At 44.0% G+C, this 16,588-nt stretch overlaps 1 protein-coding gene across 2 annotated transcripts in view; it reads left to right on the top strand.

The window, feature by feature from the left end:
• Positions 1-5,597, top strand: part of LOC147111118 (ninjurin-1-like) — a 43,680-nt gene extending 38,083 nt beyond the window's left edge. For both annotated transcript variants that reach the window (XM_086001678.1, XM_086001679.1), the window contains exon 4: positions 1,028-5,597. The gene's annotated coding sequence lies outside the window, so the exon portion shown is untranslated. The remainder of the gene's footprint in view (positions 1-1,027) is intronic.
• The last annotated feature ends 10,991 nt before the right edge of the window (positions 5,598-16,588 follow it).

Genomic DNA, 16,588 nt, shown 5'->3' with positions numbered 1-16,588 from the left:
AACATTCCCAACAGAAATCTGCATTAATTAAGGTTTGAAAGTTTGGTACAAACTCATTATTTTCCATACCGAGGTTTAATCATCTAATAGACTGTTTCATTTCAGGCATAATATTAATCATCAGCATCCTGTCTTCTGATCTCCAGCTTTTTAAGTGACGTACTACATGATTTCAGTTCAACAAAAGAGATTGACACCAGACAGGAAGTGAAGGAATTGGGGAGGGGAGGGAATTAAAGGCATGGGCCAAAGTTAAATTTTAAAGGAGGCTTTTGAGCACAAGGAGAGAAAGGAAAAAGTATTAAAAAATTGCAGCACTCCAACAGTACTGAAGTGCCAGACTAGATTATGTGCTCACATTCTGGAGTTTTCATTTGAATTCATTCTTGGGTTGAGGCTGTCGCTGGCAAGGCCGGCATTTATTGCCCATCTCTAGTTGCTCTGAGAAGGTGGTGGTGGGTTTTCATTGAACCGTTGCAGCCCATGTGGTGAAGTTGCTCCCACAATGCTGTAAGGTAGAGATTCACAGGATTTTGAGGGCCTTGCATGACTGCATTACTGGGATCAGCCTTGAGGTTTGCAAGATCCATTTAAAAAAGTCACTGAAGGACATGACCTCCCAACCCTCAGCCCTAGTCATTCCCCATTAATGCAACCTCCATCTCCAGTGTAACTGACTGATGGGAGGTAAAATCATTTTTTCCTCTTTGCTCCCCAAGGATTGAACTCTGCTGTCACAAGACATTGTTCTTGTCAGACCAGGCCTGGCAAAACCACAACTGCTAAAACACATCTTATTACAGATCAACCTAAGACGGAATCCAGAAATAGCAGATTAGAATCCCTAATCTGCTATTTCTGATTGTCAAAGGAGTTCCTTATCATTAACACTGTCAGGCTGTTCTTAATGTAAAAGAATGAAAACTGTAACAGAATGTCCATTTTGAACACTGTTGTGAGATAACTGAATTTTGGAATTAGCCATTCTAATTGGGACTTCCCATTTGCTTTATTCCATTTTTTCCAGCTCATACTGAAACATCCTGAACCACAAAAGAATCTGGACATCGCATGCATCAACTAGTACAGTTACAGTATTGAGAAGAGAGCTTTAGAAGGCAGGCCTCCTCACAAAATGGCTCTCTTAGCATGACACTTTCTTATTAGAACAATGCTGCCTTGCTATTTAAATATTTCCATTCATTAAAGAATCCTGTATCAGTATTTGAAGTGTATTTAAGGTTATATGGTTCTGTAAAATACAGCCTTCTATTATTTCTATCAAAACATTTGAGGAATAATATTGTGCATCTCTGGAATAACTGGCAGTTCTAAATTCAGCAAAAAATATAATTGTTTTATTGCAAATTGTGAATAGAAACAACTGCAGCTTAATAGGTAGATAAATTATTTTGAAAATTAGAGCTCAGAAATAAGAAATCAGTTATGAAATAGACCAGAAATGATTAAATACATTAGAACAACCAACATTTCAAATGCCTTTTAATAAAGCCTACCAGCAGTAACAGGTAAACCTAGCACCAGAATGTTGCTGTGTGACAAAACAAACAACGATAATGGATTGTTTCTATATGAAACACAGAAAACACACAGGCTGCCTGCTTAAGATGCAATCATATATCTATTGTACAATCTCCCATACCTTTGACATTTTTCTGCACATAATGTAAAACATTTGAAATGTTGCATTTTAGAAGTTTAAGCCCTTTCAGTAACTGGGACAAACACTGTATTTCCTTTCAGAGCAATTTTGCTACATTTGTTCTCTATTTTTGACTCCTAAGTGCTAAAATGGATTTGTTAATGTAGCTCTGCTTTTTGATCATTCACATCACGTGTTATCATGTACCCTTTACATATCTCTGAAATGCAACTGTAAACCTCTGGATTCCCTGATCTCTTTTTCTGCTCTTGTCGTCATATTTTGAGGGTTTTGTTTGGATTTATTCCTCAATTTGTTTCTCCCTCTTCACTGTACCTTTTATGTTTCATTTTTGCACTCTTCCCCCATTTTGGATTTTGGTTATTTTTACCTCTGCACCTTCGCCTGCGTTTTTTGGTTCAGCTTAAATTTCACCTTCCTCCATCTGTGCCTTACGATTCTTCACAGTGATGAGCAACTTTGTATGCTGTGCTCTGATTACTTTCGTTGTGTCTGTCCCACTTCTCGTCACTATCCAGTGATCTCTGCTGAAAGTGCATGCATGGATGTTGGGTGAGCGTAGCACCGGGCTTGGCTGTGATGCCCCCCACTGTTGGCTGGCACCTTGACACTCAGTGTCAAGGTGGAATAACGGCTAATTGGGAGAAGCACTCACATCTATAGACTTGTACCCCAATAAAAATCCACAATTTCAGGAGAAGAGGGAAAAGTAAAATTGGTCAAGATTATTTGGTGAGAGATTGAAATGTGGGCATAAGAGTACTTCTACTCCACCCTCCTGCCCATCAGCTGGTTGACCCAATTTGGCAGACCACAGATGGTTGAGTAACGGGCATGACTGGTTCTCTATAACCTCTACCCCTTCATCTGACCTGAAGGTCATGAATACATGAAATATCTAAACAAAATAATTGATTCACTGATGAAAGGTCATCGACCTGAATCGTTAACTTTGTTTCTCTCTCCACAGATGCTCCCTGACTTACATTTTCTGTTTTTTATTTATAATTGATTCACTCTGCCAATTGAAGTACTTTCTATTCGCACTTGAAATATTTTTTTAAATTACATTTTAAAAATACACGAACTGCAGTACACTTGCTTTTTTTAATTAGCGTACATTTTTACATTAAATACTGGAAGTATTTGTTCATATTAGGACAGTTATTATCTCTTTACCCATTTGCCGGTTTTTATGTTTCCCACCCTTTCCTGTGGTGGCCATTCATCTCTGCGGCCTTCTGCGCTGGGACAGCAGACATGTTGAAAGCCTCTTTCTAACTGTTGTGCCACATTCTGCACAAGCTCCGAGGGAAGAGAGTCAAATTGTTATTTCCATCCAAGATTAAAATCGCCCATTCATTAAAAGACTGTATAACAGATATGTAACCTGTATTACCTCTTCCTCTATAAATAGGCAACAAGCAATTACTTCCAGCATGTGCAGGTAGTATGACCCAGCTTATCTCATGTAAAAGATGTCAGAAGAATCTCTTATCAGTTACAACCAGAAACATGTATTAAATCAATGACATGGTTACCAGTGAGAGGATGTTCTCTGTCTACGAGGCTGGCCACCTGGATGAGAACAGACAAAATAGTGTGGTTAGAACTAACTGTCAGCTAGGACTTGTACCTCACCCCATGACCACAGTACTGTGAAGCAGATTACAATAGTAGGCTGCTCTTACTTCCTTCATTTTCATTATGCCAGTCTATATCAGATTACAGCATAAACAGTTTTAAATGGGTCAAGTGGACAAACGGTGGGGGAATAAACTGCTGCCTTACACTTTGAATTTCACTGTTTAATTAACAATATTATAAACCAAAACAATCATACCAACAGCAGATTTTAAATCAGATGATTGCTGTATTTTACCTTTTGTATTTTCTATCATTGTGTACAGTTTATATTGCGCATATGCACACTTGTGTATACTTAGCCAGGCAAATCATAATATTAACAGTCTTTTGTTTATGAATTGAGTGTTTAGATTTGGTTTTTGTACAACTGAATGTTAATGTATTCTACTTAGGTTTGTTTTCAGTATATTTCCTTTTTTGCTTTAACATTTCCCATTGTGCGGACTTTTATAAAGTAAAAAGTGGTTGGATTGACAAAATAATAGTACATTTAAGGTACTGAATGCTGTAAACAGAGAAAGTCCCAAAAAGGGACTGTGCATTAGTGAGGGAATGATGAAAACATCCCTGTCATAAGATCGCTCTGGGACCTAACTTCATAGAATAGATATGGGAACCTTTTTTTAAAAGAACAACATAGCACAGACTGGAGAGTATTTTATGAGAATATTATGGCCTAGAAATTCGGTTGTGGGTCCGCCAGGGCTTTAGCGCCCGAAATTTTGCACCGGCGTTAATGCCGCTGCGCCCGACGAAAATTCGGTTGCCCCGGGCCCAGACGGCGGCGGGCGCTAATGGAGGGTTTTTGCGCCTCACTATGGGCGTTCAGTGCAGTTTTGAGGCGCAAATCCCCCGCTGCGGCACCCGAGGCAGTGCGGCAGGCTGGGGTACTGCAGGCCTCCTCCTTCTGTTAAGGAGGAGCTGCCTGCAGCCGACCGCTGGCCGGTCGATTCGCCCGACAAATGAGCCTGGCACCTCGGGGAAGAGCCGGGCTCGCGGGCCACACACATCAGTGCCGCGGGGGGGTGGTGGAGGAGTCCGGGGAGGGAGGTGCGGGCAGGCGGCCGCCGGGAAAGCGGCCGGCCGCCGCTCCACCTTTATGCGCCGGCGCAAAGGTGTGTAACATCCCTTTCAACAATCGTTGGTTGCGGCTGCCACGGGCGAGGCGGCCGCAACTGAATTTGGGCTTGGGGCCGGGTTACCACGGCAACCGGGACGCTGCGCACACCGATGACGTCATCGGTGCCGGCGCAGCGCTACCGGCTAACGCCGATGGTAGGGCCCAACGCAATTTCGTTACCAGCTATAATTCCGGCGCAAGACCCTCTAACGCCTCTAATTGGGCGCTAACCCCACCGAATTTCTAGGCCTATGACTCATTACCCTGCATATCCAATTAACCCTGACCCAAGAAAATGGGTCAGGGTTAAGGTGGGGTCAGAGACGTGGAAAGAGGGAAATCCAACCCAGAATTTCACTTGCAGTAAATAAAGCGTAAGCATTGGGGAACTGCTGAACTCCACAACTAGATTAGTGTTGTGACCAAGTAGCTCATACTGGACAAAATCAGCAGTGGGTTGTGGTGGTCTGTTTAGGAGCCAAACATTTGAAGTATTTCAGCATTCTAATCAATTAATACTGTTGGAGTGCTTGAATGTAGGGCTCCTCGTTCTTTTAAGAAAACACACACAAAAATATGTTGGGGTATAAATTCATCTTGGGCAGCTTTACATACTGAACAATAACGAATTGGCAGCCTGTTTCACACTTCACCCCATTTTCTTTTCCAATTAAGTCAATTGAAAAGAAAATCAGGTAAAGTGCAAAATGGGCTGCCGATTCACTGTCATCCATTTTTGCACTACTGCCCTAGACGGATTTATACCCCCAGTGCTTTCTTTTATGCATCATTGCTTTTCCAAGGATGGATTAGCACCCAGCTTTGTCATACGCTACAGATTGAGTCAGATCATTCATATTCAACATACATTACCTACATGCTATGATGCTGCAGTATTGACCCATCTTTCCAAAATGTCAAGTTTAAATTTTCAGCGAATGCTCACTTAACAAAGCTGAAGATCAAAGATAAGTTATTAATTAAGTATTCAACTTGCATTGTAGATCCAATGTCAGTGTATACAGCAGCTGTGAACATTGTAGACATCTTGTTTTCTATTTCATATGACTTTAAATGTATTTGTTTCAAAATGTTGCACTTTACAAATGAAATACTTTCTTTAATAAAAATGTATCCATTATTGCATCTCTGACCACCTCTGCCTGTCCTTTTTTGTTTTGAATGTGGATCGTACTTTAACTTACAGCAATTTTCAACATACTTCTTCAGCACTGTGTTGAGTAACATGGAAACATCAGGGACATGTAGAGAAAAGAAACATAGAATTTAAAAAGGTAATCCTGTTCACTCTCCATCCACTCAATGCATTTAACTGTCAGGGAAAGATTCTGCAATGTTTTCTCCTGCCTCTCCCAAAGATAAATCAAATGGAACTGAACAGCACAATATCTATCCAACCTTATACTCTGCTTTATTCAGCCCTGCCCAGATGCCTTCCTCAGCAATGATGCTTTAACAGTTCAGGAACCATCATATTCGATCATGTCTAACCCTACTTATTATAGTCCTCAATCCCAGTCCCAACCACAAATGCATTCAGCTTGTGTTTTTCTAAATACTCAGTAAGCACAGTATTAACTAGGAGTCTACTCCATGATTCTATAAGGGGAAAAAAAGTCAAACTTTGCCTAAGGTTTGTTAATTTTATACTTGTATATTATAGTTCTATGTTCACAGTCTAAGTTAAATAATCTTTTTTCTATACTATTGATTCCTGTCGGCTTTTTAAAATCTGGATTATGACTTTTCAGTTTTTTTCATAAGAAATATTGTTCTGTGAACTTTAAATCATAACTTTGAGGTTAAGTCCCATCTTCCAAAATTCTATAGATTATGGAACAGTTCCTGCAGATTGGAGGGTGGCAAATGTAACCCCACTATTTAAAAAAGGAGGGAGAGAGAAAACGGAACAACAGACCGGTTAGCCTAACATCAGTAGTAGGGAAAATGCTAGAGTCTATTATAAAGGATGTGATAGCAGGACACTTAGAAAATATCAACGGGATTAGACAAAGTCAACATGGATTTATGAAAGGGAAATTACTGGACAAACCTACTGGAATTTTTTGAGGATGTAACTGGTAGAATAGATAAGGGAGAACTAGTGGATGTGGTGTATTTGGATTTTCAGAAGGCCTTTGATAAAGTCCCACATAAGAGGTTAATGTGCAAAATGAAAGCACATGGGATTGGGGATAATATACTGGCATGGATTGAAAATTGGTTAACAGACAAGAAAAAGAGAGTAGGAATAAATGGGTCTTTTTCGGGGTGGCAGGCGGTGACTAGTGGGGTACTGCAGGCATCCGTGTTTGGGCCCCAGCTATTCACAATATATATCAATGATTTGGATGAGGGAACCAAATGTAATATTTCCAAGTTTGCTGACGACACAAAACTAGGTGGGATTGTGAGTTGTGAGGAGGATGCAAAGAGGCTTCAAGGCGATTTAGACAAGTTGAGTGAATGGGCAAATACATGGCAGATGTAGTATAATGTGGATAAATGTGAAGTTATCCACTTCGGTAGGAAAAACAGAAAGGTAGAGTACTTTTAAATGGTGATAGATTGGGAAATGCTGATGTACAAAGGGACCTGGGTGTCCTTATACACCAGTCACTGAAAGCAAACATGCAGGTGCAGCAAGTAGTTAGGAAGGCAAATGATATGTTGGCCTTCATTGCAAGAGGATTTGAGTACAGGAGCAAGGATGTCTTACTACAGTTGTACAGGGCCTTGGTGAGACCACACCTGGAGTACTGTGTGCAGTTTTGGTCTCCTTAACTAAGAAAGGATAAACTTGCCATAGAGGGAGTGCAGCGAAGGTTCACCAGACTGATTCCTGGGATGGCAGGACTGTCGTATGAGGAGAGATTGGGTTGACTAGGCCTGTATTCACTAGAGTTTAGAAGAATGAGAGGGGATCTCATTGAAACGTATAAAAGTCTGACAGGGCTAGACAGACTGGATGCAGAGAGGATGTTTCCCCTGGCTGGGGGGGGGGGGTCTAGAACGAGGGGTCACAGTCTCAGGATACGGGGTAGGACATTTAGGACTGAGATGAGGAGAAATTTCTTCACTCAGGGTGGTGAACCTGTGTAATTCTCTACCACAGAAGGCTGTGGAGGCCAAGTCACTGAATATATTTAAGAAGGAGATAGATAGATTTCTAGACACAAAAGGCATCAAGGGGTATGGGGAGAGAGCGGGAATATGGTATTGTGCTAGAGGATCAGCCATGATCATATTGAATGATGGAGCAGACTCGAAGGGCTGAATGGCCTACTCCTGCTCCTATTTTTCTATGTTCTATGATTCTATATTGTATGTATTGTTTATCACTCCCTAAAGTATAGCCCACATAGAACTCTTTTTAAAAAAAAAAAAAAAAAAAATATTTGTTCCTGGGATTATGGGTGTCACTGTCGCTGGTAAGACCAGTATTTATTGCCCATCCCTAATTGCTGTTGAGAAGGTGGTGGTGAGCCATCTTCTTGAGCCGCTGCAGTCCGTGTGGTGAATGTACTCCCACAGTGCTGTTAGGGAGGGAGTTCCAGGATTTTGACCCAGCGACGATGAAGGAACGGCGATATGTTGTTAAGTCAGGATTAGAGGGGATCTTACAGGTGATGGTGTTCCCATGCGCCTGCTGCCCTTGTCCTTCTAGGTGGTAGAGGTCACGGGTTTGGGAGGTGCTGCCGAAGAAGCGTTGGTGAGTTGCTGCAGTGCATCTTGGTACACACTGCAGACACGGTGCGCTGGTGGTGGAGGGAGTGAATGTTTAAGGTGGTGGATGGGGTGCCAATCAAACAGGCTGCTTTGTCCTGCTTCCTGAGTGTTTTTGGAGCTGCACTCATCCAGCCAAGTGGAGAGTATTCCATCACACTCCTGACATGTGCCTTGTAGATGGTGAAAAGGCTTTGGGGAGTCGGGAGGTGGGACACTCGCTGCAGAATACCCAGCCTCTGACCCACTCTTGTTGCCACATTAGTTATGTGGCTGGTCCAGTTAAGTTTCTGGTCAATGGTGACCCCCAGGATGTTGATGGTGTGGGATTCGGCGATGGTAATGCTGTTGAATGTCAAGGAGCGGTGGTTAGATTGTCACTTGTTGGAGATAATCATTGCCTGGCACAAATGTTACTCGCTGCTTAGCGGCCCAAGCCTGAATGTCGTCCAGGTCTTGCTGCATGCTGGCATGGACTGCTTCATTATCTGAGGAGTTGTGAATGGCACTGAACACTGTGCAATCATCAACGAACATCCTCACTTATGATGGAGGGAAGGTCATTGATGAAGCAGCTGAAGATGGTTGGGCCTAGCACACTGCCCTGATGAACTCCTGCGGCTGAAAGGGATTGACTTCCAACAACTACAACTATCTTCCTTTGTGCTAGGTATGATTCCAGCCAGTGGAGCATTTTCCCCTTGATTCCTATTGACTTCAATTTTACTAGGACTCCTTAAATGCCACATTCGCTCAAATGCTGCCTTGATGTCAAGGGCTTTCACTCACACCTCACTTCTGGAATTCAGCTCTTTTGTCCATGTTTGGACCAAGGCTGTAATGAGGCCTGGTTATGGCGGTACCCAAACTGAGCATCCGTGAACAGTTTATTGGTGAGTAAGTGTCGCTTGATAGCACTGTCGATGACAGCTTCCATCACTTTGCTGATGATTGCGAGTAGGCTGATGGGGCGGCAATTGGCCGGATTGGATTTGTCCTACTTTTTGTTGACAGGACATACCTGGGCATTTTTCCATGTTGTCAGGTAGATGCCAGTGTTGTAGCTGTACTGGAACAGCTTGGCTAGAGGCGCAGATAGTTCTGGAGCACAAGTCTTCAGCACGATAGCCGGGGTGTTGTCAGGGCCCATAGCCTTTGCTATATCCAGTGCGCTCAGCCGTTTCTTGATATCACGTGGAGTGAATTGAATTGGCTGAAGACTGGCGTGGACCTCCGGAGGAGGCTGATAGGAATCATCCACTCAGCACTTCTAGCTGAAGATGGTTGCAAACGCTTCAACCTTGTCTTTTGCTGGGCTGGGCTGTGCCATCATTGAGGGTGTGGATATTCATGGAGCCTCCCCCTCCTGTTAGTTGTTCACCACCATTCATGGCTGGATGTGGCAGGACTGCACAGCTTTGATCTGATCCATTGGTTGTGGGATTGCTTAGCTCTGTCTATAGCATGCTGCTTCTGTTGGATTGACATGGGACAGGACATATCCAGTGATGGTGATGGAGGAGTTTGGGACATTGGCTGAAAGGTATGATTCTGTGAGTATGACTATGTCAGGCTGTAGCTTGACTAGCCTGTGGGACAGCTCTCCCAATTCTGGCACAAGTCCCCAGATGTTAGTGAGGAGGACTTTGCAGGGTCGACTGGGCTGGGTGTGCCATTGTCATGTCTGAAGCCGGTGCCTCGGTCGATGCTGAGTGGTCCATCCAGTTTTATTCCTATTATTGTTTCTCGTAGCGATTTGCTACAACTGAGTGGCTTGCGAGGCCATTTCAGAGTCAACCACACTGCTGTGGGTCTGGAGTCACATATAGGCCAGACCAGGTAAGGATGGCAGATTTCCTTCCCTAAAGGACATTAGTGAACCAGATGGGTTTTTGTGACAATCTGACAGTTTCATGGCTCACCATTACTGATACTAGCTTTTTATTCTAGATTTATTTAATTAAATTTAAATTCTCCAGCTGCCTTGCGTGGGATTTGAACTCACCTTCCTGGATTACTAGCCCAGTAAACTAACCACTACCCGACAATCAATCCCTGATGACACCGTTCTCTTTTTTGTATGACCCCTATAAGCCTAATAGAGGGGATCGACTGGAATGTAATGTTTTCTCCTGACACTATTTTCTTCCACATGCATAATCACTTCTGCATATTTCCTGTTACTCAACAGCATTTAAAATAAGCTATAGTCCAGTTTTGGTACAGTCCGAATAATTTTAAAGAGAAACAATATTTTCACGTTACTCCTAAATCATACCCCTGTCCTGTGACTGATAGGTTGTAATAAAAACTGCCGTAAGTCAAATACATATTGAATGATTGTTCTGTTGTTTGGCTTTCTGTCTTTAGTTGGCTTGTGTTAAATCTCAAGGGTTTAATAACCTTGCTTGTATAACAATTAAAAGAGTACGCAGGAGACAGAGTTCAGTTAACAGCCAACACTTTCCAGAATCTTCTCCACTTCATGCACTCTATTTCCCATAGTGCATTGCACATCACAACTATGGTAAGCTATGTGGGACAATTCAAATACAGCATTCAAAATACACAACATCTCCTCCCCTCTTAAATTAGATGTCCCAATAGAACCACAAAATTTAAAAACACAATAATTCAAAAATGTTTAAAACACAATAAAACACAGATAAAGGATAAGCCTCTGAACTATAAGTTCAAACGTATAGGGGGCCGCCGCTCTCTGGTAGGATACCGGCGGTCAACCTGGCTCTCCAGTTCATTGCCTCTCACAGGTGACGTCAACGCAGGTGTAGGCGGCTGAGGTGCCTGTATACAGGTCTCCCTTGCTGATGAGATAGGGGCTGAAGCAGCTGCTTCCTCAGAAGGTGAGCCTCTCGGTGTAGAAGACGGATGACCCACAGCGTTACCCAATGGCAGATAAACTGCTGTTGGTGGTTCAGTGGGTGTTGCTGTACTTCGTAGAAGCTGATCGGTGTGTCTCTTCCAGACAATGTCCTCGGCTGTCTGTACAGTGTAGGATAGTGGACCAGTCTGTGCAATGACAGTAGCAGGAACCCACTTAGGTCCACCACTGTAGTTCCGTGCCAACACATGTTCACCTGGACTGAAGACTCTGTCTTTGGAGCGTTGTTCACGTCGCTTGATCTGCTTGTCCTGCTGATACTGTACCACGTCTTTCACCTTTGGCGGTTTCAGCAGGTCAAAGTTGGTTCGTAGCTCTCTTTTGAGCAGTAGAGTGGCAGGTGATGCTTTTGTGGTCGCATGTGGTGTGTTCCTGTAACTCAACAGGAAACTGTTCAGGCACTGATGAAGCGTTCCCTGATCTTGCGATGCCTTTAGAGAGTGTTTCATGGTCTGAACAAACCTCTCAGCTAGACCATTGGTCGCAGGGTGGTATGGTGCAGCCCTGATATGTTGTACGCCATTCACCTGCAGGAATGTAGCCATTTCTTGTGACACCCACTGTGGACCGTTGTCTGAGACAAGTTGCATCGGAGATCCAAATCGGCTGAACACCTCACCTAACTTCTCGATGGTCTTCTCAGCGGTGGTGGACCTCATTATAACAACCTCTGGCCGCTTACTGTGCGCGTCAACAGCCACCAGGAACATTCTCTCCTCAAATGGACCTGCAAAGTCTACATGAATGCGGTGCCATGCTTCCTCCGGAAAGTCCCAGGGCTGAAGAGGTGCAAGCTGTGGCACATTACGAACTCTCTGACATGAGGAACAGGTTTTAGCTTTGTCCTCAATCTGTCCATCCATACCCGCCACCAGAAGTAGCTCCTCGCTATTTCTTTCATACGAACCATTCCACAGTGTCCGGAGTGTAGTTGCTGTAACACTGGTTTTCGTAGCGATGGTGGAATAACCACTCTCCTCCCCCACAGCAAACATCCAGACTGCACCGACAGTTCGTTTCTCCTTAAGAGATATGATTTCAGGTTTGGGTCATCGCTGTCAAGCTTGCCCCTGACGATAACGTCCAGCACTGCAGACAACACTGGGTCATTTCTGGTGTTTCGTCGGACCTGTGTCGAAGTAACAGGCACGTTCTCCACCTGCCTAAAATAGCAGATGTCCATGCTACGCGTCATAGGCTTGGTGACAGGCAGTGGCAACCTGGAAAGACCGTCGGCGTTGCCGTGCAGGTCAGACTTACGATATCTAATGTCAAATGTGTGTGCAGACAACAGCAGCGCCCACCTTTGCATTCTGCTCGCAGCAAGTGACGGAATCCCTGTATGTGGCCTGAAGATGGTCGTGAGAGGGCGGTGATCTGTTAGTAGGGTGAACTGTCTCCCGTACAAATATTGGTGAAACTTGCGAACACCAAAAACGATGCTCAGTGCTTCTCATTCTATTTGGGCGTAGTTAGTTTCAGCTCTGTTCAAAGTCCTAGATGCGAATGCTATCGGCTTCTCTTTTCCGTTTGGCATGATATGAGAAACGACCGCTCCCACACCATATGACGATGCATCGCAAGCTAACTGTATTGGTAATGAAAGGGTAAAATGCGTCAAAGCCTCTGACTTCAGGAGCGTGTCCTTTGCTGTCATGAACGCCTCCTGGCACTTGTTAGTCCATTCCCAGTTCTTGTCTTTACATAGCAACCAATGCAGTGGCCTTAGCATCGAGGCTAGTTTCGGTATGAACCATCCATAGTAGTTGAGTAACCCTAAAAAAAGAACACAGCTGGCTGATATTTTCAGGTGCTGGGGCATCCACGATTGCCTTGGTCTTGGACGGTGCCTTGTGAAGGCCTGTGGCATCGATCACATGACCGAGGTACTCAACTGATGCCTGAAAAAAATCGCATTTATCCCTGCGAACTCTGAGTCCGTAATCCCTCAGTCTTGGTCATCTCACCCAGTAACTAAGATATCATCTAAGTAGCACTGTACTCCAGGCAATCCACTAAGGATCTGGTCCATAGCACATTGGAAAAGCGCTGGAGCTGATGTAATTCCGAAAGGAAGTCGACGATACCTAAATAGGCCCTTGTGCGTCACAATAGTCAGCATTTCTCGTGACTGTTCATCCACATGCATTTGCAGGTAGGCTTGACAGAGGTCGATTGTGCTAAACTTCTGGCCCCCAGCAAGTCCCGCAAACAAATCATCAATATGGGGAAGCGAGTATTGCTCCACTGACAATACAGGGTTAACAGTTACTTTAAAATCTCCACATATCCTAACTCCACCCCCTTTCTTGAGCACTGGTACGATGGGCATTGCCCATTCACTCACGCTGACTGGTTCTAGTACTCTGCTTTCAACTAGGGCTTCTAAGTCAGCCTCGGCTTTTGGTCTGATGGCATAAGGTACGGGTCGTGCCTTCATGAACTTAGGTTTGCTATCCTGCTTAATACGAAGCTTCACAGCAATATCTTTCATGCTACCCAGTTCTCCATTAAAGACTTCTGCATGTTCTTTAAGATGGCAGGTAAGCCTGGATCATTGTGTGACATCATGTAGACCGATGACCAGTCTAATTTTATTCTCTCCATCCACGAACGTCCCAGCAGGGAGGGGTAGTCTCCTTTAACTACGTAGAGTGGTAACTTCCTAGTTTGTCCATTCAACTGAACTGTGACCTCAGTGATACCTCTCACGGTTACTCTTTCACCGGCATATGTCTTCAACGCTATGTTAGCTGGCTGAAGTGGAAGGTGCTTTAATGTCTTTTTGTAGACTGTCTCTGACATGAGATACTGCTGCCCTGGTATCGATCTGCATTCGCACAGGCTGCCCCTCTAGCAAGGGTGAGACCCAGTAGCCTTGCGAATCCCCAGCTACAGTCAGCACATTCAGTAATAGTTCCTCCTCTGAAGTGTCATTTGCCTCTGTTTTGTCCTGTTCTACAGAGCGGACATGCTTCTTTGGCCTAGAAATTCAGTTGGTAGCGCCAGCGATTAGCGCCTAAAGAGCCCGAGAATTGGGGCGTTACCCAATGTTCGGGCGGGCGCAATGAAGATAGCGACACCTCCCATATTGACTATACATTTAACGCCTGCGCTAAGTGTTAGCGCGTGCCCGCGTGCACAGGCAGATCATGATGTCATTTCAGTGTGCAACGCCTTTTAGGTGCCCCTGACCGAATATTCGGCAGCGCCCGGAACCTTTGCGCCTAGCGCTATTAGTGACAGTTCGATGGAACGTTACCAGGCCCTTCTCGGAGTCGGGGGGGCGCTATTTAAAGGGGACAGCTCTAGTATAAAAGCTGCAGCCACTTGGCCTGTTCATTGTGATCGTTGCTGGAGAGAGTTGGTGAGCTACTGTGGAGCAGATTTTTTTGAATTTAGCCTTAGAATACTTGGGACCTTCAAACCTGTCCGGAGCAGTTGGAGCGCTACACCTAACAGCGTTTTGACCGACTGGCATCGGAATGGGAGCTGCTTTGGAGGGCCACGTCCTCATGGCCGGACACTATGAAGGGGCAGAGAGACGGCGGGAGAGAGGGCCGGGATTGACCAGAAGGAGGAGGGGCAATGGAGGTCGGCCAATCCGAGGGTACGCTGCGAGGGTATTCAGGCAGCAGGTGTCATACCTTGACATGTCGGAGGAGCAGTGTGTTCGAAGGCTCCAATTCGGTAAGGAGGTTGTATCTGAGCTCTGCCACCTGTAATGATCAGTAACCTGTCATTCTGGAATGGTACACTAAGTGGTGCTGTATGTATATAAGAGTGGGCTACCCATGATGCACTAGGCTACCCACAAGGCAGCAGTCAAGATGACGGCCTCCACAGATACTGTACCTAGTCCACATGTGCTCAATAAAGTGTCTAGCAAAAGCTAGCTGTTCTTAATAAAAACGACTAGTTATTAATGAACATAACATGGTACCAGGATTGGTAAGATCTGCTGAATATTGTGCAACGCGACATGGAGAATTTGAAGCCACCAGAGCGTTTGAAACTCACAGGAAATGTCGACTACAATTGGCAGACTTTTAAACAACAATTCAAACTCTACATTGCTGCCATCGGATTCGGTACGAAGCCAGACGCAAGGAAAATAGCATTGCTGCTTACGGTTGCAGGCCCACAGGCGATAGAGGTATTTAATACATTTGTATTTAATCCAGAGGAGAACAGAGAAAAATTAGAAGATGTGCTAAAGAAATTTGATACACATTGTTCTCCCAAAAAGAATGAAACCTATGAAAGGTATGTGTTCTGTTCTCGGACACAGCAGCAAAATGAGACTTTTGATAGCTTTGTGACTGATCTGAAAGTGAAAACGCAGACATGTAATTTCTCTGAACTGAAAGCATCCATGATTCGTGACCAGATTGTGTTTGGTATTCAGGATAAAAAGGTCAGGGAACGTCTGTTGAGAGAAACCGAACTGACATTGGAAAAAGCTGTGAAAATATGCCAAGCCAGCGAGCTAGCTCAAAAGCATGCGAAGACCTTCAGTGAAATCTATAATGATGCGATTGTAGTAAGTGCTGCTGTCGGTACTGTGTCCTACAAGTGAAGAAACATGGGCAGAACAGAAATGAAAAGCAATCGGAGGAAGGAAATTTTAATTGTAAACGCTGTGGTTACAAACACCAGTTAAGACAATGCCCAGCGTTTGGAAAAATGTGCACAAAGTGTAATGGAAAGAACCACTTTGCCAAACAATGCTTTTCAAAAGTAACAACAAAGAAAGGGCAACAAGTCAATATGATTGAGGACACTTTTTAAGTGAGACATTTTTTGTAGGAATGGTGTCATGTGACAATATAGAAAAGGATACAGAAAATGTGCAGCCCTCAGGAATAAACAATGCTGAACATAAAGTTAATGCAGTAAAAGAGAACAAATGGATGATCCCACTGCAGGTAAACGGAGTATTAGTTACATTGAAACTAGACACTGGGGCAAAAGCAAACTTAATCAGTATGAGTGACATTAACAAAGTGAAAGAAAAGCCCAAAATACAGAAAAAGTCAGTACTACTGAAGGACTATAATGGACAGAAAATAGATAGCTTAGGTGTATGCAGACTTAGTGACAGTCAAAGACAAAGTGCATCATCTCATGTTTTCTGTTGTGGCTGAAGGACTTGATTCACTACTAGGTGACAAAGCTTGTGAGGACTTAGAACTGGTCAAGGGAGTCTACCGTATAAACTGTGCCATAAGCAGACTAGATGACTCGGTGGATTCTGTAGTGAATAATTTCCAGGATGTGTTCAAAGGATTTGGAGTTCTACCATTCACTTACAAGATCCAGCTAAAGGAGGATGCTCAGCCAGTGGTACATGCTCCACGAAGAGTTCCAGCACACCTGCGTGACCGGCTCAAGAATGAACTGGACAGAATGACCACACTAGGAGTCATTAGGAAAGTCAAAGAGCCAACAGACTGGGTTAACTCCATGGTATGTGTAAAGAAAAAGA

This window comes from Somniosus microcephalus, chromosome 11, assembly GCF_052327205.1.
Source record: "Somniosus microcephalus isolate GS21.2 chromosome 11, FLI_Smic_1.0, whole genome shotgun sequence".
Taxonomy (NCBI): domain Eukaryota; kingdom Metazoa; phylum Chordata; class Chondrichthyes; order Squaliformes; family Somniosidae; genus Somniosus; species Somniosus microcephalus.
The sequence above is the reverse complement of the archived record's forward strand: the minus strand, read 5'-3'. Positions and strand labels throughout refer to the sequence as shown.